The sequence below is a fragment of the Felis catus genome, chromosome A1 (genome assembly GCF_018350175.1).
Source record: "Felis catus isolate Fca126 chromosome A1, F.catus_Fca126_mat1.0, whole genome shotgun sequence".
Classification (NCBI taxonomy): domain Eukaryota; kingdom Metazoa; phylum Chordata; class Mammalia; order Carnivora; family Felidae; genus Felis; species Felis catus.
The window spans coordinates 109,668,705-109,696,350 of record NC_058368.1 but is presented as its reverse complement, the minus strand read 5'-3'; the positions used below and the strand labels follow the sequence as shown (position 1 = coordinate 109,696,350).

General features: G+C 40.2%; 1 protein-coding gene and 1 long non-coding RNA gene across 3 annotated transcripts in view; one reads left to right on the top strand and one right to left on the bottom strand.

Moving 5' to 3' along the window:
- Positions 1-4,239: 4,239 nt before the first annotated feature.
- Positions 4,240-8,577, bottom strand: LOC123385824. The gene is made up of 2 exons (XR_006598904.1): positions 7,515-8,577; positions 4,240-7,007 (listed from the first exon to the last, which is right to left on the bottom strand). It is a non-coding gene; the product is annotated as an uncharacterized LOC123385824 (long non-coding RNA).
- Positions 6,445-27,646, top strand: part of AFF4 (AF4/FMR2 family member 4) — a 99,658-nt gene continuing 78,456 nt past the window's right edge. For both annotated transcript variants that reach the window (XM_045058857.1, XM_023255091.2), the window contains exon 1: positions 6,445-6,822. The gene's annotated coding sequence lies outside the window, so the exon portion shown is untranslated. The remainder of the gene's footprint in view (positions 6,823-27,646) is intronic.

The window sequence follows — 27,646 nt, the reverse complement described above, 5'->3', positions numbered from 1 at the left end:
TCAACCTAAAATCACAAAGTAAATTGTTGATATGTGAAACTTCTTCCATAGTAAAGTTATTTCAGCAACAGTAACTTTTTTGGGGTACAAGTAATGTCAAATTGCTTCATACACTTCCTGTGCTGTCAGAAGTTACAAGGAGAAGTAAAATGTGCATTAGCACACACGTTTGCCGCATGTATCTTTTCTGAGCTCAAACTGCATTCCCTACAGTGTTTTCTGGACTTCAGATGTAAAGGAAATTTTCATATTTAAAAATCCACTTAACCCTACGATTGAGACTCTCCTATTCAATCTTCAATTAGAGGTGATTGCTTCTCAACGTAATGATATATTCTAAGGCATAAATCAAGAGAAGAACCTAGTAAAAATCTATACATTTTTTCCAAGAAATGAATACTCTTGTTAATATCACATGCCAACAGATCGATATCAGCATTTAGCAGTACCTATCTGTGTGAAAAGATGTTTTCAAAAGTGAAATAGATAAAACTTCGTTACAGATCAGTATTAGCAGAAGAATATTTGAAAGCACTTTTTTAAAAAGTTTATTTTGAAAGAGAGAGAGTGTTTGAATGTGAGTTGGGAGAGGCAGTGAGAGAGAGAGAGAGAGAGAGAGAGAGAGAGAGAGAGAGAGAATACCAAGCAGGCTTTGCACTGTCAGCACAGAGCCCAATGTGGGGCTTGAACTCATGAACCATATGATTATGACCTGAGCTAAAGTTGGTCACTTAACTGACTGAGCCACCCAGGTGCCCCTGAACATACTTTTTTTAAATGTAAGTTCCACACCCACCATGGGGCTTGAACTCGAGACCCCAGGATCAAGATTCACATGCTGTACTGATTGAGCCAGCCTGACACTCCTGAAAGCACTTTTGATGATAGGAAACTCTAACTTTGAATCCTAATCAAGAGAAATGTTATCCTCACTCCTTAGCCAAAAATTATTATTCTCATCAGTAGACTTGAATTACAAAACTTGCTCAATTACTATACTTTGAACTTCATCAAAAACATTTATGGAAAAAATTAAATCTATTGTTACATAATTACATAAGATCCTTGATTTTGCCGCTTGGCCTGCAAAGCCTAAACTACCAACTATCTCACCTTTATAGAAAAAGCTTGCCAACTCCAGAGAGAAAAGAAGGAGCTTACAGACCAAGTCTTAGGGTACTTCTGCTTAGAAGTCAGGAAAAGGTAAAGGATCTCTTGCAAATGAGCCTGAAAAGCAGCAGCCAAGGGGTACAGTGGGAAATTCTGCGAGTGGGGCATCTTAAAACATAAGAGAAGAAAATATTTCAAACCAGAGAGAATGGTCAACTGTGTTAAATGCTACTAAGGTAAAGGCAAAGATTCAACTTTTGAATCTGGCAGTGTGGTCACTGTTGATGTTCTTGGTGAGTGGTTTCAGTGCATGGTAGTGGTGGACAAGACAGAAAGGAAAAGCTCCAGAAGATTAAATAGCACACCCAAAGTATTTAGCATTGTGCCTACCACATAGTATGTAATTATCGAACCAGATATTGTTGTTGGTACCTCGCCCATCTCCCCTCACCTCTACCATTTAAAAAATTTTTTTTAACGCTTATTCATTTTTGAGAGAGAGAGAGACAGAGCGCGAGTGGGGGAGGAGCAGAGAGAGAGAGACACACACACACACAGGATCCAAAGCAGGCTCCAGGCTCTGAGCTGTCAGCACAGAACCCGATGCGGGGCTCGAAACCACTGACCACGAGATCATGATCTGAGGTGAAGTCATCTTCAACATAACTATGATTCAGGAACATTTTAACCAGAAAGAGAATAATTGCAAGAAGCTTTATTGTTCATTTCAGGAACTTCTCAAAATCCCTTTTAAATGAACACAAAATTGCTCAACTTTTCAGTAGATGACCTTATTTTCTAACTTTTTTTTTCTCATAGTACTGAATCTTTTCTATTTTTGCAGTAGATGACTTTAGATGATGGCCTACACTGTGTGGTAAGCCAAATAGTGGCCCTCAGAAGATGTTCATGTACGAATCCCTGGAATCTTTGAATATGCCATGTTAAATGACAAAGGGAAGTAGGGTCAGATAGAATTAAATTGCTAATTCAGTTGACCTTAAAATAGGGAGATGATTCTGGATTATCTGAGTTGGCCCGCAATAATCACAGGCATTCTCAAAATAGAAGAGGGAGACAGAATAGGAAGAGTGATGTGATTTAAGAAAGTACTCAACCAGCAATTGCTGACTTTGAAGCAATTTGAAGGTGAACAGGGGCACAAGCCAAGGGGTGTGGACATTCTCTAAAGGTTGGAAAAGGCAAAGAAAGGGATCACCTCCTAGAGCCTACAAAAAGAAGCAGTCATGCCAATACCTTGGTCCTAACCTAACAAGACCTGTATCAGACTTCTGACTTACAAAATTATAAGATGATAAATTTGTGTTACTTTAAGTCCCTAAGTTTGTGGTTGTTTGTTATGGCAGCAATAATTAATATACTCTCCAAGACTCTTAAAAATCTTTGCTGTGTCCACTAATCCTAACCTATTAGATCATGATTCTCACCAAACTCTAATCAAACCTCTGAACTGAAAAGCCCCCCAAACTGATAAATATCTCAACTTCCCTGCTCGGAATGTTACTGAATGTTACTGAGACTGTCGGGGTACTGGTCTCTCTTACCAGTAAATGATAAACTCAGCTTTGCCTTATCACCACATTGTTTGGGTGGTATTTTGGGGGAAGAGCATTTAACAATTGTTTTATCCATGTGCCTAGAATAGTACCTGATATATGTAGCTGTTACGTATATGTAACATATACGTTACATGTTTGATACATAATGAATACATTACGAGTTTCTAAAATAATATGGAATAATATTTGTGTAGATGAAATTGTGACTTGGTATTTCCTATACATAGATGTGACTTTCAGAAAATAATTTTAGGGATGCCTGGCTGGCTCAGTTAGTAGAGCATGTGACTCTTAATTTGGGGGTTGTGAGTTCGAGCTCCACATTTGGTGTAGAGAGTACTTAAAAATAAAATCTTTTTAAAAAACACATTAATTAAAAAAAAAGGATAAGTTTTAAAGTCTGAATGAAATCTTGCACATGGATGTTTATATCAGCTTTATTCATTATCATTAAAAAATGGAAACTCAAATGTCCAACTGATGCATGGTTAACCAAACTAGGTTATATCCATATAATAGATTACTACTTAGCAATAAATGGGAATAAATTACTAATACATGCAACAACAATGGTGAATCTCAAAGGCATTATGCTAAGTGAAAGAAGCCAGACTTAAAAGGCTCCATACTGTATGGTTCCATTTATGTCATATTCTGGAAAAGGTAAAATTTGAGAGACAAGAAAGCATATGAGTGGTTGCCAGGAACCCAGGTTGAGGTGAGGGGTTCATTATAAAGGAGACCAAGAGAATGTTTTGGTGTAATGGAAATGTTCTATGTCCTGATTGTAGTGGTAGTTTATACAATTGTACACATTAAAAAATATGCATTTTCTTTCTTTAAAATTTTTAATGTTTTTTATTTTATTTTTTGAGAGACAGAGAGGGAGTGTGAGCAGGGGAGGGGCAGAGAGAGAGGGAGACACAGAATCCTAAGCAGGCTCCAGGCTCTGAGCTGTCAGCAAGAGTCCGACATGGGACTCAAATCCACAAATGTGAGATCATGACCTGAGCTGAAGTTGAGAGCTCAAGTGACTGAGCCACCCAGACACCCTTGCATTTTCTTGTTTGTGAATTATAAAACACAGAAATCTACTCAGAATTGCTACTGAACAATATATGTTGAATACTTTGTTAAAATCTTGCATGTTAATAAAACAATCATACATTTCTGGGGTGCCTGGGTGGCTCAGTAGGTTAAGCATCTGACTTTGGCTCCGGTCATGATCTCACAGCTAGTGAGCTCAATCCCCGTGTCAGGCTCTATGCTGACAGCTCAGAACCTGGACCCTGCTTCAGATCTGTGTCTCCCTTGCTCTCTGCCCCTCCCCCACTCACACTCGGTCTCTCTCGAAACTAAAAATAAAATAAAATAAAACAATCATACATTTCTTTCATTTTTTTTCTCTTATAGCTTTATGGTCAGTATTTTCTACTATTTCTTTATTCTGTGCAGTTGACTTACATTGTTCTGGAACATGAAAATAGAGACATTCACTTTGTTAAAATGGATGCATCTGATTAAATGACAAATAACATTTATTCCAAAATAAGTTAAGGAAACTTCTTGTAAAGTTTATTAAATATCAATTTGCATCTTCATGCTTCTTTAATTACTGTGTAAAATGACAATCTTTCTTTTACTTCTCTCCATCCCCACTATCTTCCAATATAGCCTTGTAAATCTTCCAAGGCAAAACTTGAAAGAAAGCAAATAAAATTGGCACCACTTCTGCAGAGGACAATTTGACAGTATCTATCAAAGTTAAAAATACCTTTTGATCTAAAGGTTCCAGGGTAAGGATTTACGTATTAGTTGCCCATCGTATGGGGTAATTAGTTATCAGTTACAGCCTAGTTTGTAATAGCTTTGGCTTGGCAACAACCTAAATGCCCACTTATTGGGGACTGACTAAATAAATATTTGCATACAATGGAAATACTGCCGCTGGGAAGAATGAAGCAGTTCTTCATGTAGTGATAAGTGATGATGGCTAGAAGCAGAAAAATGTTCACCTTTAGCCCAGAAGGCTGACCTATATAGCTTACATGGTTTTGATAAGGATCAAACATGCACTGACTCCTGCATTCTTAAAGTGTCTCATGAGTGCCTGTAAATCTCACCAACAGTTAATATTGAGGTGAATGTTAAGCACCAGAGAAATCTTCTGAAACTAGTTTTAGGAGTAGAAATTCGAGGAAGACATTTATGATCTAATACTCCCTGCAGCTCCCCTCCCCCTTGAGCACTAAGCATGTAGCCACTGCCTTCATACAGCAAAGGTACAGCTCTTTCTGCCCACAGGTTCTGACCCCAGGTTGTAATAAAAGCACCTTCTTGCACCAAAAGCCTCTCAAGAATTCTTTGTTGGCTTGTGGCCCCACATCCATATGGAAGGATACCCAGGATATTTTAAGTGAGAAAAGGAAGGAACTTAACAGTATATACAGTACATTATCTTTCCTGTAAAAAGTATGTTATCACTATATTTTCATGTTTATTTATAACATATTTTGGGAGGGATACACTAGAAAATGCCAAATGATTGCCTCCAGGACTACCATAGTTAAAGGGCAGGGATGGGAGGAGTAATTATTTTTCACTCTATTTCATCACAGTTCTTTTTGAGTTTTGCACTAATAATTTCCTCATCTATAGAGATACATACATAATATCTATATAGATATAAAGAGTGAGGCTTAAAAATAATAGGTGGTCAGTTAAGAATTTTTAAAAGGAAAAATTATACTTTTATTGATGCTGAATTACCAGTGTTAAGGGCTGACAAAAACATTTTCACATGCACATTCCTTATAAGAGTTTATCATAAAGCTCCCCAAAAACCTTGCACCTTACCAAAAGCAATCTTTAACACGCTTTTTTCTAGATTAGTTGGTAGAAAGTAACCTCCCACCCCCTTCACGCTGCTCCCAGCTTCCTGAGGCTTCTGCACAGAAAGAAAACCAAGTAAGAGGCAGGAGATTATAAAGTGTTCTTCCAATGGTGAACCAGAGGTAGTGTCTCTGAACAGTTACCAAACTGCGTTCCATGAGACCCTTTGAAAATCCTGTCTGGTCTATAACTATTATTTTACTCTCAATTAAATTATAGTTTGCCCTGACTGCCAGAATGTTAAGAGATGAAGGAAAGCGTTGAAAATGATATCCTGAAGAACAGTATTACTGGCAGAAAATGTTTGGATGACGAACAGAAAGGGCTGGAGAGGCTTCATGGAAGAAGTTCAAGCGTGGTTCCAAGCATCCTCCTGCAGTAAGTCCCTGGAGACTGCCTTTCTCCGCCGACCTGGTGAGGGCCGCTGGACTCCGGGCATCAACGTCAGCACCGGGAAGTCGGTCGAAGGGGCTTCGGGTTCGCCAGACCCTCGCCAGGGGCGCACGACCTGACCCCCCGCCCCTCACCTGAGTCCCAGAACCGGTAGACCCGGCTCGGCCCGTCCCCGGTAGCGGCTACGTGCACAGAAGGGTGTGCGCGTCGCGGAGCTGCAGGCCGGGTCCTGCCCGGCGGCCCTGCCCTGTGCGGCCGCGGGGCCTAGGAGGTCGGGTCTAAGCCACCGGGGCCGGTGCTCCGCCCGTCCGGGGTCGTTCGACCCCCCACAGCCGCGCACGTCACGGCCCCCGTGTCGCCTCCGGTCACCGCAGGCCCAGCAGGGCCCCGCTTTTCTGGCGGGGCGGGGCGCGGCGTCGCCACGTGACGCCTCGCCCCCGCCCGGCCCTGATCACATGGGTGGCACGGCCGCTGCGTCAGTCACCGTCCTGGCTGCGGGAGTCGAGCCGCCGTCGCCGCCGCCGCCGCCAGCGGACGGGGCGGGGATCCCGGTGCCAGGTCTTCGTCGGCCCGCCCCTGCCGCCTCAGTCGGCCGTCCCGGGCTGGGCCCGACCGTCATGGAGCGGGGCGGGACCTCCGCCTGTTCCGTGTGAGGCGCGTCGCCGCCGCCCCCGCCTGCGCCTTTCCAGACCTGCCGAACCCCCGCCGCCGCCCGGAGCCCCTCGTCCTGGGCAGTCTGTCGCCGCCCCCGGGCGGGCTCGAATGCGCGTCCGGTGAAGGTGCAGGCCCGGCGCCGCCGCTGCCGCAGCTGGGAGATGGTTTGGGCCTAGCGGAGCAGGGATTGGAGGTGAGAGGGGCCGACTGACTGACGGAGGGCCGGGCCGGGCCGGGCCGGGCCTGGCCGCGGGGTGCGGGGTGGGGGTGGGGGAGACGGTGAACTGGGTCCGCCTTGGGGGCTCGGGAGACCCTCCAGGCCGGGGCTGCTCGATCCGGCTTCGCCCTTCTTCTTTCCGTTTCACCCCCACCCCCGGCCTGGAAAAAAAAAAAAAAAAACAAAAAACATAAGGCTAACCATCCTAACAAAAATTTCCAGAAATCCATCTTTTCACCATTTCTCCTTTCCGCTTTCGTTTCTTAATCCATTCCAGCCCTCAGAAAATTTAGCGACAGATTCGTGATTTTTTAATATCCTCTTCAGTTTCAAGTTATTTGTAGAGAAAATAGGCCTAGATTTCTGGCTATCATTACCCAACTAGTTCTCGCTTTCCTTCTCGCGATCCTGCGCACGTCTCTCCCCCCCCCCCTCTCTCTCTCTCTCTCTCTCTCTCTCTCTCTCTCTCTCTCGCTCTCTTTCTCCCTCTCCCTCTCTCTCTTGCTCTCTTCCCCCCACCTCTGCAAAAAAAAAAAAAAAAAAAGGAAAAAAATTTTCCACCTTCGGCTAGCGAAGGGGATTGACTAAAAATGGGAAGGTGGGGGTGTAATACTTGAATAGCCGCCCCCCCCCCCCCCCCGCCCCTAACTTCGCAGTCGGTCTGTTACCTAGTTATCCCGATAGCTCGGGTTTGGATATTGATGTTTAGGCCTTTCCTCCAGCTGCCTGTGCCCGGGGTTAATCTCGTAATTGACGTCAGTGCTTTGTTCCTTCCACTTTGCTGTTCCTTCCACTCTTTGAGGGTGGATCTTGGAGTATAGGAGTTTGAGGACTATCTTCACTGCTTTTTCTCTTACAGTGGTTATCATTTATAGGAAGTTGAAAGTACAAATCTGAAATGCTCGTGCATGGAGTTGCACTAAGACGAAGAGTTCCATTTAGGGTTCTTCTCGTAGTCAGTTGCCATTCAGAGTGGCTTTACAGAAATTTTAAACTAAGGCCAGTCTCTTTTTCAGTGACCGGTATGTCTTGAGGGAACCTAAGCAATAAGCGCCTGTGAATAAGATGTTTGCAAATGTGACATTTAAGATACGTGTTGACTTTTAGGACTCATGTGTTTAAAAAACTCAAAGCTTTGTTTCCATATTGATTCTGCAAAGCTTTGTGAAGTGCTTTTGTCATTTCACTGTACTTTGATTTATCAAAATTGAAATATTTATGTGAATTTTCTTAATTTGGCATTTGATAAGAGCCTTTGTGGCCTGCGAATCTGCCTGGATCTTCTTTGGTCATATGTGCATAAAGACGTGTTGGCAAGTGGCCACTAGTCTTTTAACAAAGCTGGCTTCTTTAAAATTTTCTGGTTTATTTTCCTTATTCATCACTGCATTTTTCAGTCTCTAAACATTAAAAAAAATCCTCCGGAAGTTATTTTTAATGATCTTTTAGAGTCAATTTACCTGGGAGCAGTGATTTTTCTTTTTTTTTAAATATCAGCAGTTTCATTCAGTTTGTGGTGGCTTGTATGCTGATGACTTTAGGTTTTGTTAGCTCTGCAGGAACAGTAGGCAAATTCTACTTTAAATATAAGTTTGCATCAGGTGTGGACAAGATAGGAGGTCTGTGAATGACCCAACCTTTACTGTATGGTTTACACACACACACACACACACACACACACACACACACACTCACAAAGAGCTTAGCTGTATTAATTGGAAAGCACTCCACAGTTTTGGGGTGTAGAGATGATTGTACAGTGCTTTGGTAAAGCTCTGTAATTAAGAATTCCTAAAGATAGAATATTTCCATTCGGATTACTTTCTCTTTGTCATATGACATACATTCTCTGTGCTCTTGAATTGTATGCCTTTTGTAATAGCTGATATATTCTCCTTTTGTATTGTAATTTTCTGATAGGTCTCTTGTAGTGTGTTTAGAACAAGAGCTATGTTTATATCTCTCCAGTATCATCAGTATTTTACACAGTCGTTAGATTGAATGTGAATGTGATATCCAATCTAAGTTTTCACAAAGGGATAATCTAAAGCAAACTGTATGAGCAAGTGATCAATATTTGAAGGGGAGAAAGTAACTATCAGCTACAGAAGATGACAGAAGGTGAAGGCTTCTAAAAGTTATGTATCTTACCTTTTTTGAAGAGCTAAGGTAAATGTCATGGTTTATGTGTACCTGAGAGGAACAAAGAAAACAGGTATTTCTTCTTTTGTGGCCATCTACTGGTTTAGAATGGAGTCCAAAATGTATGAGGCCTTTTCTTTGTAGTATTTTTCATAAAATCAAAGGAGTACTCTTACAGGTATTAAAGGCACACATGGACAGTAACCCAGAAGTACAGTACATATTGTAAAAGTTGATGACTTAGGTTTTATTTTTTACTTTAGCTCTATTCTCCAGGTATTTTATTATAAAAACTTTTTTTAGGTCAACTGTACTCAAATTAAAAAAAATTCTTTTTAACTTTCCTATGTCATGTAAAGGTTTCCCAGCTTTTGAACTCCCAGCCCTCATTATATTTTACCCATTTCCTTTTTCATTTCCTCTGATAAGTTGGAACGATTATATTTGATTTCTGGGAGGGTGTGTGCCAGTGTCAGTAAGTGTGAAACGAGGTGTAGTCAGTGGTTAAAGCTAACCAGACCTGTTACTTTGGTGCTTTTTCCTTTGGTTCAAGCAGGTACCACTACTTGTAACTTTTTATACTGAATATCTTGGTTGCTTGAAGTGATAACTCTAGTAAATGGAAGAGGACATGATAAACATGACCGTTATGGAGTTTTGGCTGATCATCTGCATTCCTGTCTGTCTTGATGTTCATTTTCACTAGCATCACATCCTGAGAATTTTAATGGTATTGGCACACAGAAAATATTAGAACCAGTGAATTCATTTCCAAAATATTACAAAAACATTTTAATATTGAGACTACTTATTAATCCTGTTTTTTTTAATGTTTATTTTTGAGACAGAAAGAGAGAGTGAGAGTGCAGGGGAGGGGCAGAGAGAGAGGGAGACACAAAAGCTGAAGCAGGCTGCAGGCTCTCGGCGATCAGCACAGAGCCCGATGCAGGGCTCAAACCTATGAACCTTGAGATTGTGACCTGAGCTGAAATTGGACGCCTAACCAACTGAGCCACCCAGACACCCCTTAATTCTCTCTCTCTTTTTTTTAAAGCTTATTTATTTTGAGAGAGAGGACTAGAGAGAGAGTGTGTGATGCAAGCACGCACACAAGCAGGAGAGGGGCAAAGAAAGAATCCCAAGCAGGCTCAGCCCTCCCAGAGCAGAGCCCAATGCAGGGAACCATCCCATGAACCTGGAGATCATGACCTGAGCTGAAATCAGGAGTTGGGTGCCTAATCAACTGCGCCACCCAGCCTAATTCTGTTTTTGAACAAAGAAATTTTATTTAAAATCATCTTTCAAATGGCTAAAATACAAAACTCAAGAAACAACAAGTATTGGTGAAAATGTGGAGAAAAAGGAATCCTTATGCACTGTTGGTGGAATTTCAAACTGGTGCAGCCACCGTGGAAGACTGTTTACTTAAAAAATTGAAAATAGAACTACCCTGCAATCCAATAATCACACTACTGGGTATTTACCCCCAAACTTTGAAAACACTAATTTTGAGGGATACGTGCACCCCTGTGTTTATTGCAGTGTTATTTGCAATAGCCAACTATGCAAGCACCTCAAGTGTCCATCAATAGATAAATGGATAAAGAAGATTGGTATATAGATACAATGGAGTACTATTCAGCCATAAAAAAGAATGAAATCTTGCCATTTGCAACAGTATGGATGGATCTAGAGAATATGATGCTAAGTGAAATAAGCCAGAGAAAGACAGATAGCATATGATTTCATGCCTATGTGGAATTTAAGAAACAAAACAAACGAAGGAAAGAAAAAAGAGACAAACCAAAAAATAGACTCAACTACAGAGAACAAACAGATGGTTACCAGAAGGGAGGTGGGTGGCAGGAATGGGTGAAAAAGGTGAAGGACATTAGGAATGCACTTGAAAAAAAATTTTTTTTTTAAATATAATTCCAGTATAGTTGACACAGTGCAATTGTCTTGATGAGCTCTAAGTAACGTATGGAACTGTTGGATCACTATATTGTACACCTGAAACTAATATAGCAGTGTATGTTAATGACACTGAAATTTAAAAAAAAGTAGATATAGTCAAAAAATAAAAAAAAAATGAAATTTACCTGCTTCATTATGTATATATTTTATTAAAAAATCTGTAACCTGAGGAATGTTCTGAGGGAAGGTAATTTTACCTCTTTTGTGGTGCCAAATGAACCATGGCGGTGGCTTTTAGGAGGGTAGACAAAGCTTATTATTGGGTACCGTTTTAAACTATTTTTATAATTTCCTAGGATAGGTAAAAGAACCTTGGGCATTATTTTTCCAGAGTTGTAGGTGTGTGGCAGGGGAAATCAGGGATTGACATGAATACATTGCTCTGGAAAGCCAGTATGGTTTGACTACCCAGATATTGTCATGATCTACCTTGGGACTGTGCTACTCGAGGCTACTTTAGGACTGAATGGGTCTCGCATGATTTTGTTAAGTTAGAGCTGGCTAGTGAGTTACAGTTTTTCACTTTGACTTTTTCTTTTCTTGTCATTATGGTAGCGACAGTTTTATGGAGAGGTGAGTATAGGCCAGTGCTTTGCATTGACAGGACTTCCCACCTCTTTGCAATTGTTTCCATTTCTTCCATCTGAAATAACACTTTTCCTCTCTTGTTCCCTACCCTGTTAAAATTTCACTGTCTGTTAAGGCACAGTGGAAGTACCATTGCCTTCCTAAAGTTTTCCATGATTCCTCTGGATACTCCAACTGGGACCTACCTTTTTTGAATCCCTGCATCACTTTGTATCTTCCTTACTTGTTATGTTAACTAGAGGACTGTACCCTGCTGAGTGACATCTGGCACCATGTATCAGGGAAGACATTCTGGTAAAATAAGGACTGTGTAATACTATTTCCTTATATATCTCTAAAAAATAAGGATTAAAACAATAGTCCAACTTTTCAGTAAAGAAGTTAATACTAATTTCTTAGTGTCATCATGTATTTAGTCTTCAGATTTCTCTGATTTTTTGCACTTACTCATTTCTATACAATTGGTTTGATAAAGAAGCCATGTTTTTTGCCCTATGAGATTTCTCACAGTCTAAATAGTGCTGGATGCATCCTTGTGGTATTATATAGTATGTTCCTCAGTCCCTTGTTTTTTCTGTATATAGTAGTTACGTTTAGAAGCTTGATCCAATTGAAGCTTGACTTTTTATTTCATTTTTTTAATGTTTATTTATTTTGAAAGAGGGTGAGCCAGGAAGAGGGCAGATGCCTAACCAAGGCCACCCAGGCACCCCTTGAATTTTTATTTTTACTTTGTGTTTTTAAAATTTATTTTGAGAGATAGAGAGCGAATGTGTGAGGGGCAAAGAGAGAGGGAGAAAGAGAATCCCAAGCAGGCTCTGCACTGTCAGTGGGGCGGGGCTTGAACCCATGAATGGCAAGGTCATGACCTGAGCCTAAATCAAGAGTTGGATGCTTAACTGAGTCACCCAGGTGCCCCTGAATTTTTATTTTTATTTATTTATTTATTTTTAAAGTTTATTTTCAGAGAGAGAGAGAGAGAGAGAGAGAACAAGTTGAGAAGTTGAGGAGGGGCAGAGAGGGAGGGAGAGAGAACATCCCAAGCAGACTCCACACTATCAGTTCAGAGCCTGATTCAGGGCTCTTTCCCATGAACCATGAGATCATGACCTGAGTGGAAATCAAGAGTGGGAGGCTCAACCAACTGAGCCAACCAGGCACCCTCTGAATTTTTACTTTTAAATAAACTGTGTTCAAAATGGGGTTTGAACTCACGACCCCAAGATCGAGAGTTGCATGCTCTACTAACTGAATCAGTCAGGCACCCCAAGGCTTGAATTTTTTTTTAAATGGCAAGATTACTTCATGGGTAGTGTTGTGTACTTCCTCTGCAGTCTTTTTTTTTTTTTTTTTTTTTTTTTTTTAATGTTTATTATTTTGAGAGAGAGACAGAGTGCAACCTGGGGAGGGGCAGAGAGAGGGAGACGCAGAATCTGAAGCAGGCTCCAGGCTCTGAGTTGTCAGTACAGAGCTCCACACAGGGCTTGAATTCAGGAGCTGTGAGATCATGACTTGAGCCTAAGTCAGATCCTTAGCAGACTGAGCCACCCAAGTGCCCTGTTTTGTTTTGTTTTGTTTAATGTTTTTATTTTTGAGAGAGTGTGGAGAGCTCAAGCTGGGGAGGAGCAGAGAGAGGGGTACAGAGGATCTGGAGGGAAGCAGGCTCTGTGCTGACAGCAGAGAGCCCAGTATGGGACTTGAACTCACAAATAGTGAAATCATGACCTGAGCTGAAGTCCCACGTGCTACTGAGCCACCCAGGTGCCCCTCCTCTGCACTCTTAAACTTTATGCCTGTCTTCTCATCCTGTTCGTGAAATTGCTCTTGCCAAGGCCGCCTGTGACTTCTTTATTGCCAAATTATATAGTTACTGCTTACTCCTTTATCTCTTTGTCTACTTACTTTTGTTAACCATTTTCTACTTGATACTGTTTTCTTCCTGGACTCTTACGACTTTGTCCCTTTCTTCCTACCAGTTGCGTTCTTGCAGACTTAGTTCTCTGCTAATGCTTTGATATTGAAAGTTCTTGATTTTAGCCTTGGCCTTCGTTTTTTTTTTTTTAATTTTTTTTTAATGTTTATTTATTTTTGACAGAGAGAGAGAGAGAGACAGAGCATGAGCGGGGGAGGGGCAGAGAGCAAGGGAGACACAGAATCCGAAGCAAGCTCCAGGCTTCCAGCTGTCAGCTATCAGCACAGAGCTGGACGTGGGGCTCGAACTCACAGACTGCAAAATCATGACCTGAGCCGAAGTCAGACGCTCAACCGACTGAGCCATCCAGGCACCCCCTAGCCTTGGGCTTTTGTTTTCACTCTTCTGGATGATCTCATCCATTTGTATAGCTTCAGCTACCATCTCTTAAGTGTTTTGTGGGAACCAGAACTCTTATTCAACTGAATACCTTCCTTTGGATTGTTTAGTAGGCACTTTGTTTTGGTTAGGCGAGTGATACATATCTAACTTAAACTAAACAGAACTTGTTGAGAACATACCACATATCCCATGAATTGTAAGAAAGGCAATCAACCCACAAGAGGACAGCTAGAACTCAGGAGCAGCTGGATCCAGGGGCTGCAGATGTGGTTAGGAGTATCTCTTTATTACTCTCTCGATGTTCTTTCTCTATTCAATTCGCCCTTGCTGCAGATGAAATTTAACACTTAACTAATACCTTTTGAGTTTTAAATTTCATATCTGCTGCTATCAGAGAGAGGCTGCCTTGATTCTAAATCTCAATTCCAGGAAAAGGACTCATTTGGTGATATGTCCACCTGTGGAGCACAACTTTGGGTAGGGAGCTACATTGTAATAACATGTTCTAACTGGGGCACCTGGGTGGCTCAGTCATTTAAGCTTCCAACTCTTGGATTTGACTCTTAGTTTTAGCTCAGGTCATGATCTCATGGTTTGTAAGATTCTTTTTTCTCCCTCTCTGCCCGTCCGCAGTACTCGTGCATGTGCACATGCGCATGCTGTTTCTGTCTCTCTCTGCCTCTCTCTCTTGTGTTTGCATGCTCTCTCTCAAAATAAGTAAACAAACAAACAAACAAAAAAACCCTATATGCTCTAACTGCAGCATTCCAGAGAGAAGTGGAGTAAAGGGCACTCTAAAACATAGTTGTCCCCCTCATTCATCCCATAGCTATTTAGTGCACACACAGTCCTACTTTTATATATGCACATATATGTGTGTATATATATATATATATATATATATATATATATATATATTAATGTTTACTTATTTACATTGAGAGAGAGAGAGAGAGAGAGAGAGCACACATGCAAGCAGAGAGGGGCAGAGAGAGAGGGAGAGAGAGAATCTCAAACAGGCTTTGCATTGTCATTGCAGAGGCTGATGCAGGGCTCGATCTCATAAACCATGAGATCATGACCTCAGCTGAAATCGAGAGTTGGATCGTTAACTGACTGAGCCACCCAGGCGCCCCTGTTGAATATGTATTTTTTAACATAATATAGCTATCTGCATACAACAGCAGATACCCTCATCTCTTCAATAGAGACAACCCAATTTCCATCCAAAGGCCCTTGTTCTCTGAGTCCAGATTCACACGGTGGTATCCTTTAATTGGTCTAGCTAGATCTGCTTTGTCACATATTTGAAAGTTGTGGGCTAAATACTAAATTTGATCATCCCTGAGATAACTGATACATAGTTGTGGAAAAACAACAAAAACACCAACAAAACTAAAACTGTTTGTTGTGGAGGAGAGAGGAAGGTAGCATTGTTCCAAGACTTACACCATACGTTGCTAGGCAAGTACAGTGTAAGGTAAATGGCAAAACCAGCAAGTATGTGGGCCTTCATCTGTTGACTTCCTTGCAAATGGAGTGAGTTCTTTGGTAAGCCAAATGAAAATTTTCAGTTCTGTCAACTAGGATTGTTTTCCTTGTCTGTTGTTTTAAGTTAAGGTTAACACTGAGAGGACATCTGGAAGGAGTTTTAAGGGAAGGCAGTTCTGTGTTGCCTTAGCATAAGGATCAGTAAGCTATGGTTAGTAGGCCCAGTGCTGCCTGCTTTTGTATGGCCTGTGAGCTAAAAATGTTTTTTATATTTTTAAATGGTGGGAAAAAAATATTGTGGCCTGTGAAAATTATAGGAAACTCAAATTCAGTGTCTGTAAATAAAGTTTTATTGGGACACAGACGACACACCCATTTGTTTCTGTGTTGTTTGTAGCTGCTTTTGCTGCTACAATAGGAGAGTGGAATAGCTGTGACCATAGGGCCTGCAAAGCCTAAAATATTTACTCTGTGGCTTTGAAAAAGCTGGTCATCTCCTGTCTTAGCAGATCCCTGGTGGATAGTTGAGATTATTGTTTTAGGATTCAATGTTAGTTTACATGGTCCCTATTTACTGTGGTGGTAGAGGGTTTTTTGATTGTGGAATGTGTGTGTGCATGTGTATGAATAGATATAAATAAATTTTAAAAATACATAAAAAACAGATGTGGTCTGGGCATTGGCTTAGCTTAAGTTAGGGATTCAGACTTCACTGGTCACCTGTACCTTGAAGGTACGGTGAAGGGGGGCAAAAATTTCCAGAAAAGCTGGGGGAGAGGTAAGGCTGGAAGCTCATCAGATAGTTTCTGTGAGTGTTCATCATGTACGAATTAATTCTTCTACTGCTTCTCAGTCAATCCCCTCACCCCCAAATCCTGCTCTTTTCCTTGCCTTGGGTAATGTACCACTGTCATCGCCTTTTCCAGAAACCTCCAAGTTGTCCTTGATTCCTCTGTTTTACTTCTCACATCTGGCTGGCCCCAAGAGTCTACTTCCTTAACATCTTTAAATTTAAATGCTGTCTCTATATTATCTGTATTCCTAGTATTACTGCCTTAATCCAGGTTTTCACTTTTCACTGAATTATTGCAGCACCCTTCTCGTTTGCTTCCTGACTTCCCTCTAAACTATAAATCTGATTTTGTCCCTTAAAACTTTTTAGTTGTGTTTCATTTTTTGTACTGTTCTTCTAACTAGGGATTCTTCTGTAACATCTGAAGCACTGCTTTGTAGCCAGCTACTCCCTTGGGAGTTTGTTGCTGTGTTTAGATGTTGTTTATTACTGTGTTTGTGCCAAGTTATAATGCATTGTACTAATGATTTTGTGGTGGTTCAGACAAGGAAAGAAGGTGAGTACAACTGGATCGTGTCATGGTAGGTTGTTAATTTAAGCAGGCCAAACCAGTAAAAACCCTGGCATAGTAGTTAGTGTCATGTCTTCACTGTGAGATGTATCTGGTGGATCCCATCTATGTAATTAATCAATATGAAAGAGTTTGTTTACAGTATAAGTGTTTTGTTCCAAATCTCAGCAGTCATTATACTACATACACATTTACTGTAGATTTCAATTAAGTTACTTAAACCACAAATAAGATAGATTGCAAAAGTTAACAAGTGAGGACTCTTTATTTTATTCTTTTTTTTTTTTTTTAAAGTTTATTTATTTATTTTGAGAGAGAAAGGGAGAGAGGAAGTCCAAGCAGAGTCCTTGTCAGTGCAGAGTCTGATGCTGGGCTTAATCTCACAAATGGTAAGATTATGACCTGAGCTGAGATCCAGTCGTACACTTAACCGACTGAGCCACCTGGGTGCCCCAGCAAGTGAGGACTCTTTAAAATTTTTTTTAATGTTTTTTATTTATTCTAGAGAGAGAGAGAGAAAGAGAGTGAGAGACACGGAGCAGGAATGGGGGGAGGGGCAGAGTGAGAGAGGGGCACAAAATCTGAAGCAGGCTTCAGGCTCTGACCTGTCAGCACAGAGCCCGATGCGAGGCTCGAATTCACAAGCTTGAGATCGTGAACTGAGCCGAAGTTGGACACCTAACCAACTGAGCTACCCAGGTGCCCCTATTATTATTATTTTTTTAATTTTTAAAATGTTTTAAAATTGATATTTAAGGACCTCTAGCTGGCATGGTAGTATATGGTTGTATTTCCCTAAACTAGCAACTATAAATACTTGGAATTATTAAATCCATTTTGTATAACATATTTATAAGCATTTCCTGTGTTAGTATTATCGAAGTCATATTGTAGAAGTGGTTTGTAAATATGAAACTAGACCTGAGATTACATATTTCTAGGATCGATTACAACATTGTTCGTGAATTATTATGAATACATCATAATCTTATATATAAAATGTTATTTTATTTAAAAAATGTTTTTAATGTTTATTTTTGAGAGAGAGAGCACAAGCAGGGGAGGGGCAGAGAGAAAGGGAGAATCTTGCAGAATCTGAAGTAGGCTTTAGGCTCTGAACTGTTAGCACAGAGCCTCATACAGGATGTGAACCCAGGAACCTCAAGATCATGACCTGAGCTGAAGTAGGAGGCTTAGCTGACTGAGCCACCCAGGCGCCCCATGTTATGTTAATGTTACTTTAAATTTTATTTTGTATTTAATTTTTAAAGTTGTTTCTGTTTTACAGTTAGGTAAAACTTAAGAGCTATAAATATAATGAGTTCATACCTAATTTTATGTTTTAGTATTTTTTTAATGTAATAAAGTCGTCACTCAAGATCTGGGAGATTTCATTTTCTTTGCAGAGGTCTCTTTATATTTTCCAGATCTGATAAACAATCCCACAGGTCTGGTCTGATTTCATGTATCTCTCCAGTCTTAACTTTTATTTTGTACTCCCCCAACCCTATTTTCCACCTGTACTTGATACACCTTTATTCCCTGGTTGTGCTGTGCTCTCTCTTCTTGGCTGTTGCACTTGTTCTCTCTGCTTAGAACCAACCTCCCTCTTTTGCCTTCCTCCCTTTCCTTCCTCCTTCCCTACTGCCATCTTTCTCTAGTCTGGGTAGCTGCACCCAAATCTTGGAGATGAAGAGTACTTTTATTTATTTATTTATTTTTTAATATATATTTTTTTAAATTTCTTTTTTCAACGTTTTTATTTATTTTTGGGACAGAGAGAGACAGAGCATGAACGGGGGAGGGGCAGAGAGAGAGGGAGACACAGAATCGGAAACAGGCTCCAGGCTCTGAGCCATCAGCCCAGAGCCTGACGCGGGGCTTGAACTCACGGACCGCGAGATCGTGACCTGGCTGAAGTCGGACGCTTAACCGACTGCGCCACCCAGGCGCCCCTAATATTTTTTTAACGTTTATTCATTTTTAAGAGACAGAAACAGAGCGCGAATGGGGGAGGGGCAGAGAGAGAGAGGGAGACACAATCTCAAGCAGGCGCCAGGCTCTGAGCTGTCAGCACAGAGCCTAACGCGGGGCTCAAACCCATGAATGGCGAGATCATGACCTGAGCCAAAGTTGGACACTTAACCTTAAGACTGAGTCACCCAGGCGCCCCAGAGTACTTTTATTTTTAATATCCTTAGCATTAGTGCAGTGTCTGGCACAGTATATGCTCTGGTTAAGTAATTGGTGAATGAACTAAGAGTGTTAACATTGTACCTTATGTGTTGTATAGGTCTAGACTGAAAGATAGTTTTTAAAATGACAATTGTAAAACCTTCAAAATTCCTTCTGACTTTTGTCTGAATGTTATAAGTCTGAATTAGAAAATATTTTGAAAGTATGTTTACTCTTCTTACTTACAGTTTGATCTTTCAAAGTAAATATTCTTTGTGCCATGATAAATAACCTGTAACTTCTAAGTTATTATTAAAGAGCAGTAGCCTTAAATGGCCTTAACCTTCTTAAAGCAGTATTCCTGTTTACATTTAACTGGAACCTTATTAACAGAATTTAGAGTTAATAAAGTGGGTTAAGTTACCAACTCTTGATTGTAGCTCAGGTCATGATCTCACTGTCATGGGATTGAGCCCTGCATCAGGCTCTGTACTGAGCTTGGAGCCTGCTTGAATCCCCTCTCTGTCTGTCTGTCTGTCTCTGCCCTTCTTCTGCTCAACTGCATGCTCTCTCTCTCTCAAAATAAATAAACTTAAAAAAAAAAAAAGAAACGGGATACTTTGTTACCATCGTTTTTTCACATATGCAAATGATGATGAAATTACTGAGAAATTCCTTTTAGTGTGCACTCCAAGGATCTTTTGCTGTATAATGTTGTTAAACTTTTGCTTAATGTGGTATATGCATTTTTAAGTAAAAAAATTGCTTTTATTTTGCAGTTTGGACTTGTATTCTTTTCTCTTGGCTTCCTCAGGTACTGCAAATGAAAGCAGTCTTACAGTGCTCTGTTGAACAGATCATTTCTTTCTGGATGTTGTAGACTGAAATACTCAGTTTTTACACCTTCCCACTTTGCCAAGTATGATTCTGAGATTTTACAGTCTAGCACTTACATTTGGTGAACATTTGAGAGTACAGGGTTTAAGTAAAAATAGAAATTGATCATTTCTGTATGGTTTTTTTTCTTGAACATATGTTGTTTTACTTTTAGATAAACTCTTGTAGAAAAATTGCTTTAAGGGGCGCCTGGGTGGCTCGGTCGGTTAAGCGTCCGACTTCAGCTCAGGTCATGATCTCACGGTCCGTGGGTTCGAGCCCCGCGTCGGGCTCTGTGCTGACAGCTCAGAGCCTGGAGCCTGTTTCGGATTCTGTGTCTCCCTCTCTCTGTGACCCTCCCCCGTTCATGCTCTGTCTCTCTCTGTCTCAAAAATAAATAAATGTTAAAGAAAAATTAAAAAAAAAAAAAAAGAAAAATTGCTTTAAAAGCAACAGAGTTCATTTAATATCACTATTAATGCCTTTATTGGATTGATAATATATTGAATACAGTATAAAGAAGACCTACTCTCTTATTGTTATCAGATATAACTGAAAGTCTTAGGAAATGGGAGACTATCTGTGGATAGAAAATGATGGGCCACATCATATTTTGAAACCCAACTTTTAGTGAGTGTTACCACTGACTCTTAGGGCAATAACACTACAGTTGTGACCTTTATGAAACTCATCACGTGTTTTGAGTATGTCTTGTATGCCTCTCACTGTGTTAATCACCACAGGGGTTAAAGAGTAAGTGAAATGATGTTTATGTGACTCTTACTCTCTAGAGGCTTATAATAAGGAGATGAGTAGGGAGAGTCCCTAGAATATCAGTAAATAATCCTAATGTAATGCAAGTCTTAAGTGCCAGATGAGATACAAAGAAATTCTTTGGAAAGTAAGTGATTTTAGTGACAGAGGAATCTTGGAGGGCTTTTTGGAGGAAGTGGGGTATGCAGTGAACTTTGAAATGGATGTGTTTAGAAATAGGGAGAAGGAAGGATATTCTAAGTAGAGGGACTAGTTTTTGAGTAAATATGTAGATCTGGACGTGTGTAGGTTATTTTTAGGCTCAGATAAACCCTGAAGGTTTTATAGAAATAGGTAAGAATTTAAAAAGCTGTGGACAGTTTTAAATCCTGGGATGAGAATTTAGGATTAGGATTTTCCATAGAGCTTGGAGTTTTTGATTTTTAAGCAGAAGAATGTTTTAAGTACTTCTGTTTCATAAAAATATGAAAGTAATTATCAACTCATATATTACAGAAGTTTCCAATAGGAGACCTTAGTGGGTTTTAGATATTGCATGCTTTGAAAGCAAGAAACTGAATCAAAAGATTTTTCTCCTTTTTTTTTTTAAATTTTCAATTTTTTTTTAAAGTTTATTTTGAGAGAGACAGAAACAGCAGGAGACGGGCAGAGAGAGAGAGAGAGAGAGAGAGAGAGAAAGAATGAATGAATCCCAAGCAGGCTCCATGCTGTCAGCACAGTCCTATTGCAGGGATCAAACTCACAAGCCATGAGATCACAATCCAAGCTGAAGCCAAGATTGGACGCTTAACCAACTGAGGCACCTAGGTGCCCCAAGATTGTTTTCTTTCTAAAAGGAACTGTAAACTTTGACTTTTAACCATCGTATCCACCCATTCATTCATCTTTAAAGATGAAAATAGACTTTTCAGTTTATTTGTCCATATGCTTTTAGAATTTGGTAGTAACTTTTTGAGAGAAGTTTAAACTAGTTAAATTTGGTTTACATATTTCTCAAGTATTAGTAAAAGCCCAAGAAATATAATTTTACTTGGTTTTGGTTCTGAAAATGGTTTTGGTGTGTAAAACTGTGCAGGACTACTGGGAGAAGGAGCATTTTAGGATTATTATTGAGAGAAATATCTAGAAGGAAGCAGCTGGTTATAAGTAATATGAATAGTCATATTCTTATGTTCACATTTAAGTGTTGAGCATACTTGTGTGTGTAATAAACATTTCTTGAATTGAGACTTAAAATTATCTAGATTTTTTAAAAAAAAATCTTTAAGTAGGCACCACTCCCAGTGTGGGGTTTGAACTCACAACCCTGAGATGAAGAGTCGCATGTTTTACCAGTTGAGCCAGCCAGTTGCCCCTGTCTAGTATTTTAAAAAGAATACATTTATCAGTAACCCACTTGGAAAATACTGTTTCAAATGACTTCTTGAACAATTGAATGTGTGTGTAATGACATAATAAACATTGGTTGTGGTATTGTTTGACCTCTAAGATGAGCAAATAAAGTTTTGCTTTATTAGGAAAAGCTTCATAGGGAAAGTGAATTGAGTTATAGTCATAGAATCAGAGTTGTATAGCTTGGCAGATAAGTAAAGACATGTGTTTCAATTCTGATCTAAAATAATTAATGCATACGTTAAGTGTCTGCTAAATTAAAATGTTGCAGATGGTGTCTGATTTTAGTGTAATAGGAGTCTTAATTATTCCAGTTTTGAAATACTGGGATTTTGTGATGTTAGGTGAAGAATCCCATGATCTCTAAGTATTATTTTATAGTGAGATAATTGCTCCTTTCTAACCAGGCCCTGAAGTTCATTAGTTTACTTACTGAAGTGATTGTCCACTAGGTTATGTTCTAGGTATGAAAGGCTGAACAAAACAGACAACATTCTCTGATCATGACCTAGTGGGAGAGGAAATATTAATGAACATCAAAAGAAGTGTATACTTAATTATAATTAGGTACTCTGAGAGAAAATGGAATTGTCTACATGAATTTCCTAATGCTGAAAACACCACAAGTTCAAGAAGCTAAAAAAAGAAAAGATGATTGGTGGGCACTGGGAAGGGAGGTTATTCATAAGATATAAAATAAATCTGATGAGATAGGTGGGAGTCACGTCAAGTATGAAGTTACATCATTGCTTTGTAGGCCATTTCAGGACCTTAAAGTTTTTCCTAAGGTAAATGGAAAGCTTACTAAAATTTTTAAAGCAGGGGTTGGGTGATATGATCCGGTTTGTGTTTTAAAAAGATCACTTTGGAGGCACCTGGATGGTTTGGTGGTTGAGCTTCTGACTCTTTTTTCTTTTCTTTTTTTTAATGTCTATTTATTTATCTTGAGAGAGAAAGAAAGAGAGGGAAAGTGAGTGTGAGTTCATGATAGGACTCTCTGGGGAGATGGGGAGGGACAGAGAGAGAGGGAGAGAGAGAATCTCATAAACTATGAGATCATGACCTGAGCCAAAACCAAAAGTTGGACGCTTAAATGACTGAGCCACCCGCGTGCCCCTTGAGCATCCCAGTCTTGATTTTGGCTTAGATCATGGAATTGAGCTCCACGTTGGGCTCTGCTGAGTGTGGAGCCCACTCAAGATTCTCTCTGTTCCTCTGCCCCTCTCCCCCACTCATGTTCTCTCTCTCTCTCTCTCTCTCTCTCTCTCTCAAATTAAAAAAAAAAAAAAGCTACTTCCTTTTCCTCTAAAAAAAATTAAATCACTTTGCTGTATGAAATATGGATTAGAAAACAAGGGAACCAGGAATCCAGTTGTAACATTTGTTCAAGGAGATAAAGTAATAGCTTGTTTTGACTAGTGGCTGAGCAGAAAGAAGTGAACAGATAAATTAAAAATATATTTTGGGAGGCTGTGGTTATGGGTTGGTTGTGGAGAGAGGTTAAACGGAGGATTGAACAAGAGCAGTTGGTTGATAGAATGAGGATTACTGGAGCAGGAGTTCCTGGCAGTAGGGAAAAACAGATTAAGGAATCAATTCGGGATGTATTTAAGATTGAGATCCCTCAAAGAACATGATCAACGAGGTTCTCTATCTCAAAGAGAAAAATTTGATAATGGTGCATATTTGGGTATTTGTATTGTAGGTATATAGGTGGTTTTTTTGTTTTTTTAAGTTTGTTTATTTTAAGAGAAAGAGAGAGAGGGACAGAGAATCCCACGCAGGGTCTGCACTGTCAGCACGGAGCCTGACACTGGGTTCCATCCCACACACCTTGAGACCATGACTTAAGGTCAAGAGTCAGATGCTTAAACCACTGAGCCACCCAGGTGCCCCTGTGTACACATAGTATTTTAAGCCATGAGAATGTAAGGAGAGAATGTAGACTGAATCAGAATAAGACCCATGGCTGAGCACAGAGAAGCATCAACTTCTAAGAAGTCTGGTAGGTAAAATGGGAGGAGACTGAGGTGGTGGGAAAACTGTGAGGGCTGGAGTTGCAGAAACCAAAAGTATATTAAGGAGGAGGGAGCCTGTATGTTGATGTCCTGCATTTGACGTTGTGGTCAAAGTTGAGTGAGCTCCAGAGGTGTCCGGAGGGATTCCAGTATTTGCTGTAGTAACCTCATCAGCCTGCCAAGACAGTGAATATTCGACTTCCACTTGAACTAAATCAGTTTAGATATAAGAAATTTGGGGGCGCCTGGGTGGCGCAGTCGGTTAAGCGTCCGACTTCAGCCAGGTCACGATCTCGCGGTCTGTGAGTTCGAGCCCCGCGTCGGGCTCTGGGCTGATGGCTCGGAGCCTGGAGCCTGTTTCCGATTCTGTGTCTCCCTCTCTCTCTGCCCCTCCTCGTTCATGCTCTGTCTCTCTCTGTCCCAAAAATAAATAAACGTTAAAAAAAAAAAAAAGAAATTTGCCATATGACATCATAGGTGAAGAAACATACGATATATTTTGGAAATACTGATCTATTCATTAAATCTGACTGGGGACACACCTGCAACTAGAGGAACAGCTTGCATGATCTGTGAAGATTTCTTTGATGCCTAGAATGTGTGTGATCACCTTTCAGGATTCAGTGTTTATAACAGATAACCTGGTGGTTTTGTACTGTAATGCCAATAGGGCATTTCAGAAGGTGGACACAAAAAAGAAGGAAGAACAGTTGAAGCTTCTCAAGGAGAAACATGGAATCAACACAGATGAACAAAATAAACATTTTCTGCATTTTCATGTTGGACTAAAACCTATAAATGACCACCGTCACCCTTTTTTTTTTGTTTTTAATGAATACTGAATGTTGTGGTTTCTTTTTTTTTTTATTTTTTTTATTTTTTATTTTTTTTTTAACTTTTTTTTTGTATTTATTTTTGGGACAGAGAGAGACAGAGCATGAATGGGGGAGGGGCAGAGAGAGAGGGAGACACAGAATCGGAAACAGGCTCCAGGCTCTGAGCCATCAGCCCAGAGCCCGACGCGGGGCTCGAACTCACAGACCGCGAGATCGTGACCTGGCTGAAGTCGGACGCTTAACCGACTGCGCCACCCAGGCGCCCCTGAATGTTGTGGTTTCTTGAGATTCAAAATGACATGCTTGAAATTTTGATACATGTTATGTTGATACATGTTAGAATTATTATGTGAATAAACTTGCAGCTTTTTGTTAAAAAAAAAATATATTAAGGAGCCATTAGTGGCTGGATGTGTTGAATGGTAGGTCAACTAAGATGATTAAGTGTCTGTTGGATTTAGTAATATGCAAATCACTAGTGATCTTGGCAAAGTGGAATGTGGGAAGTTGAAAACAGAATGTTGGGAAGTTGGAAACAATAGAAGGTTGAATAGTGATTGGATATGTTTTGGAAAACAATTTGTCTGTATCTACTAAAATTGAAGATACCATGGGCTCCTGCGTGGCTCCGTCAGTCAAGCATTTGACTCTTGGTTTTTGCTCAGGTCATGGTCTCACAGTTTGTGGGTTCAAGGCCTGCATTGGGCTTTTTACGATCAGCACAGAGTCTGCTTTGGATCTTCTATCTTGCTTGTGCACATGCTCTCTCAAAACTAAACAAATATTAAAAAAAAAAAAACAACATTGAAGATGCTTGCATCCTAGAAATTCCACTTGTAGGTGTCTATTCTAGAAAAGCTTTCACTCACTGGCATAAGAGAAATGCAGAAAAAAATGATCACTACAGCTCTGTGTTGGCAGAAAAAGGGGAAACTAAATATCCATCAACTGGACAGTGGTAAGTTGTGTGAATACACCTTGGTGAAAATAAATGTACTATATATAGTAACATGTATCAACATGGATTAACCTCATAACATAATGCTGAGAATTAGAAAGCCTCGGTCTTTAGAATATACCCTTTTTAAATGTTGAAAAATATGCAAAACAGTGTTAAGGATATATACATAAGTTATAAAAATATAAAAGGAATTTATGGGAATGATTATCACCAAAATCAGAATAGTGGCTCTCACTTGTAAGGTGGAGTGAGTACAAGAGATGTGATCCAAGGATGGTATACAATAGCCTTTCACTCTGTTGGCAATGCTGTATTTCCTGAGGTGGTTCATGACTATCACAAGTGTTTATTGCTTCTTACCCTATTTCAGGTAACTTTTTATGACATGAATGGTTGCAGAGGAAGTAGACAAACACCAAGAGTCCTTTTGAGAAGCTTGGCCATGAACGAAAATAGAGAAGAGAAAAGATAGAATGGTAGCTGGAGAGAAAGATGGGATCAAGGAAGCCTTTTTCTTTTTCTTTCTTTTTAAGTTTATTTGTTTTTAGAGTGGGAGAGCGTGAGCAGGGGAGGGGTGGAGAGAGAGAATCCCAAGCAGGTTCTGCGCTGACAGTGCAGAGCCTGATGGAGGGCGCGAACTCACAAACTGACTCACGAACTGTGAGGTCAAGACCTGAGCTGAAATCAAGAGTCAGAGACTTAACCGATGGAGCCACCCAGGCACCCTGAGTCTGTTTCTTTTTTTGAAGAAGAATTTGATCTCAAGGTTCGTGAGTTCAACCCCTGTCAGGCTTTACACTGGCACTGTGGGATTGTGGCCTCTCTCTCTGCCCCTCCCCCACTTGGGTGCACGCTCCCTCCTTCTCTCTCTCTCTCTCTGTCTCTCTCTCTCTCTCAAGTGTATATAAACTTTTTAAATAAAGGAAGAATATGCTTGGATGCTGGTAGAAAGGATTCATTAGAGAGGGAGAAGTTGAAGTTGCTAGAGAGAAGTCAGTAACTGATAAAGGTCTAGAACGTAGTAAAATGGACATACTTGTTCTTTCACAGAAAAGAGATACTTTTTCTTTTTTACCCAGAGGAAATAAGAATGGATTCAGATGCTGGTAGTTTGAAAGTTCATGGTTGATTGATGAGAAAATTTCTGTCTCTTGTTTAATTTTCTGTTTTCAATCTCTGTTCACTAAGAACAAGGCCATTTGTGGAATGCAAGTTGGGAGAGAGAGTCCTAGGACTCCATGAAAATACTTGTGAGAAGTAGGAAAGAACATTCATCTGTGAAAACTAGTAAGATTTTGGGAATCTTTGAGGGCCTAGTTGAGAGTGAGTTATGAAAAATGATTATAAGAAATTCTGCTTATGTATAAAGATACAACGAAGAAAGCACAACCAGAATGGAGTTATCTTTGCTTCCGTGTTTTTCATGGCAGTATTTTATTTATTTATTTTTTTTTAATTTTTTTTTTTTCAACGTTTATTTATTTTTGGGACAGAGAGAGACAGAGCATGAACGGGGGAGGGGCAGAGAGAGAGGGAGAGACAGAATCGGAAACAGGCTCCAGGCTCTGAGCCATCAGCCCAGAGCCCAACGTGGGGCTCGAACTCCCGGACCGCGAGATCGTGACCTGGCTGAAGTCGGACGCTTAACCGACTGCGCCACCCAGGCGCCCCACATGGCAGTATTTTAAACCTAAAGGCTGTAGAAGTCTTATTTCTGACTGTGGGGCAAGATCCTTCTCTGCAAAATACTGTTTTGGGACCTGATGGTTTGTTACTATCGGCTTTGCTCTCTAGGTGTACAATATTTATTTCCCTACCTTTTAGGAAATAACCTCTTCAGATTCTCACAGAGAAATCCTGCCAAAGGAGGCCAAGGGAGATTTCAGTACACA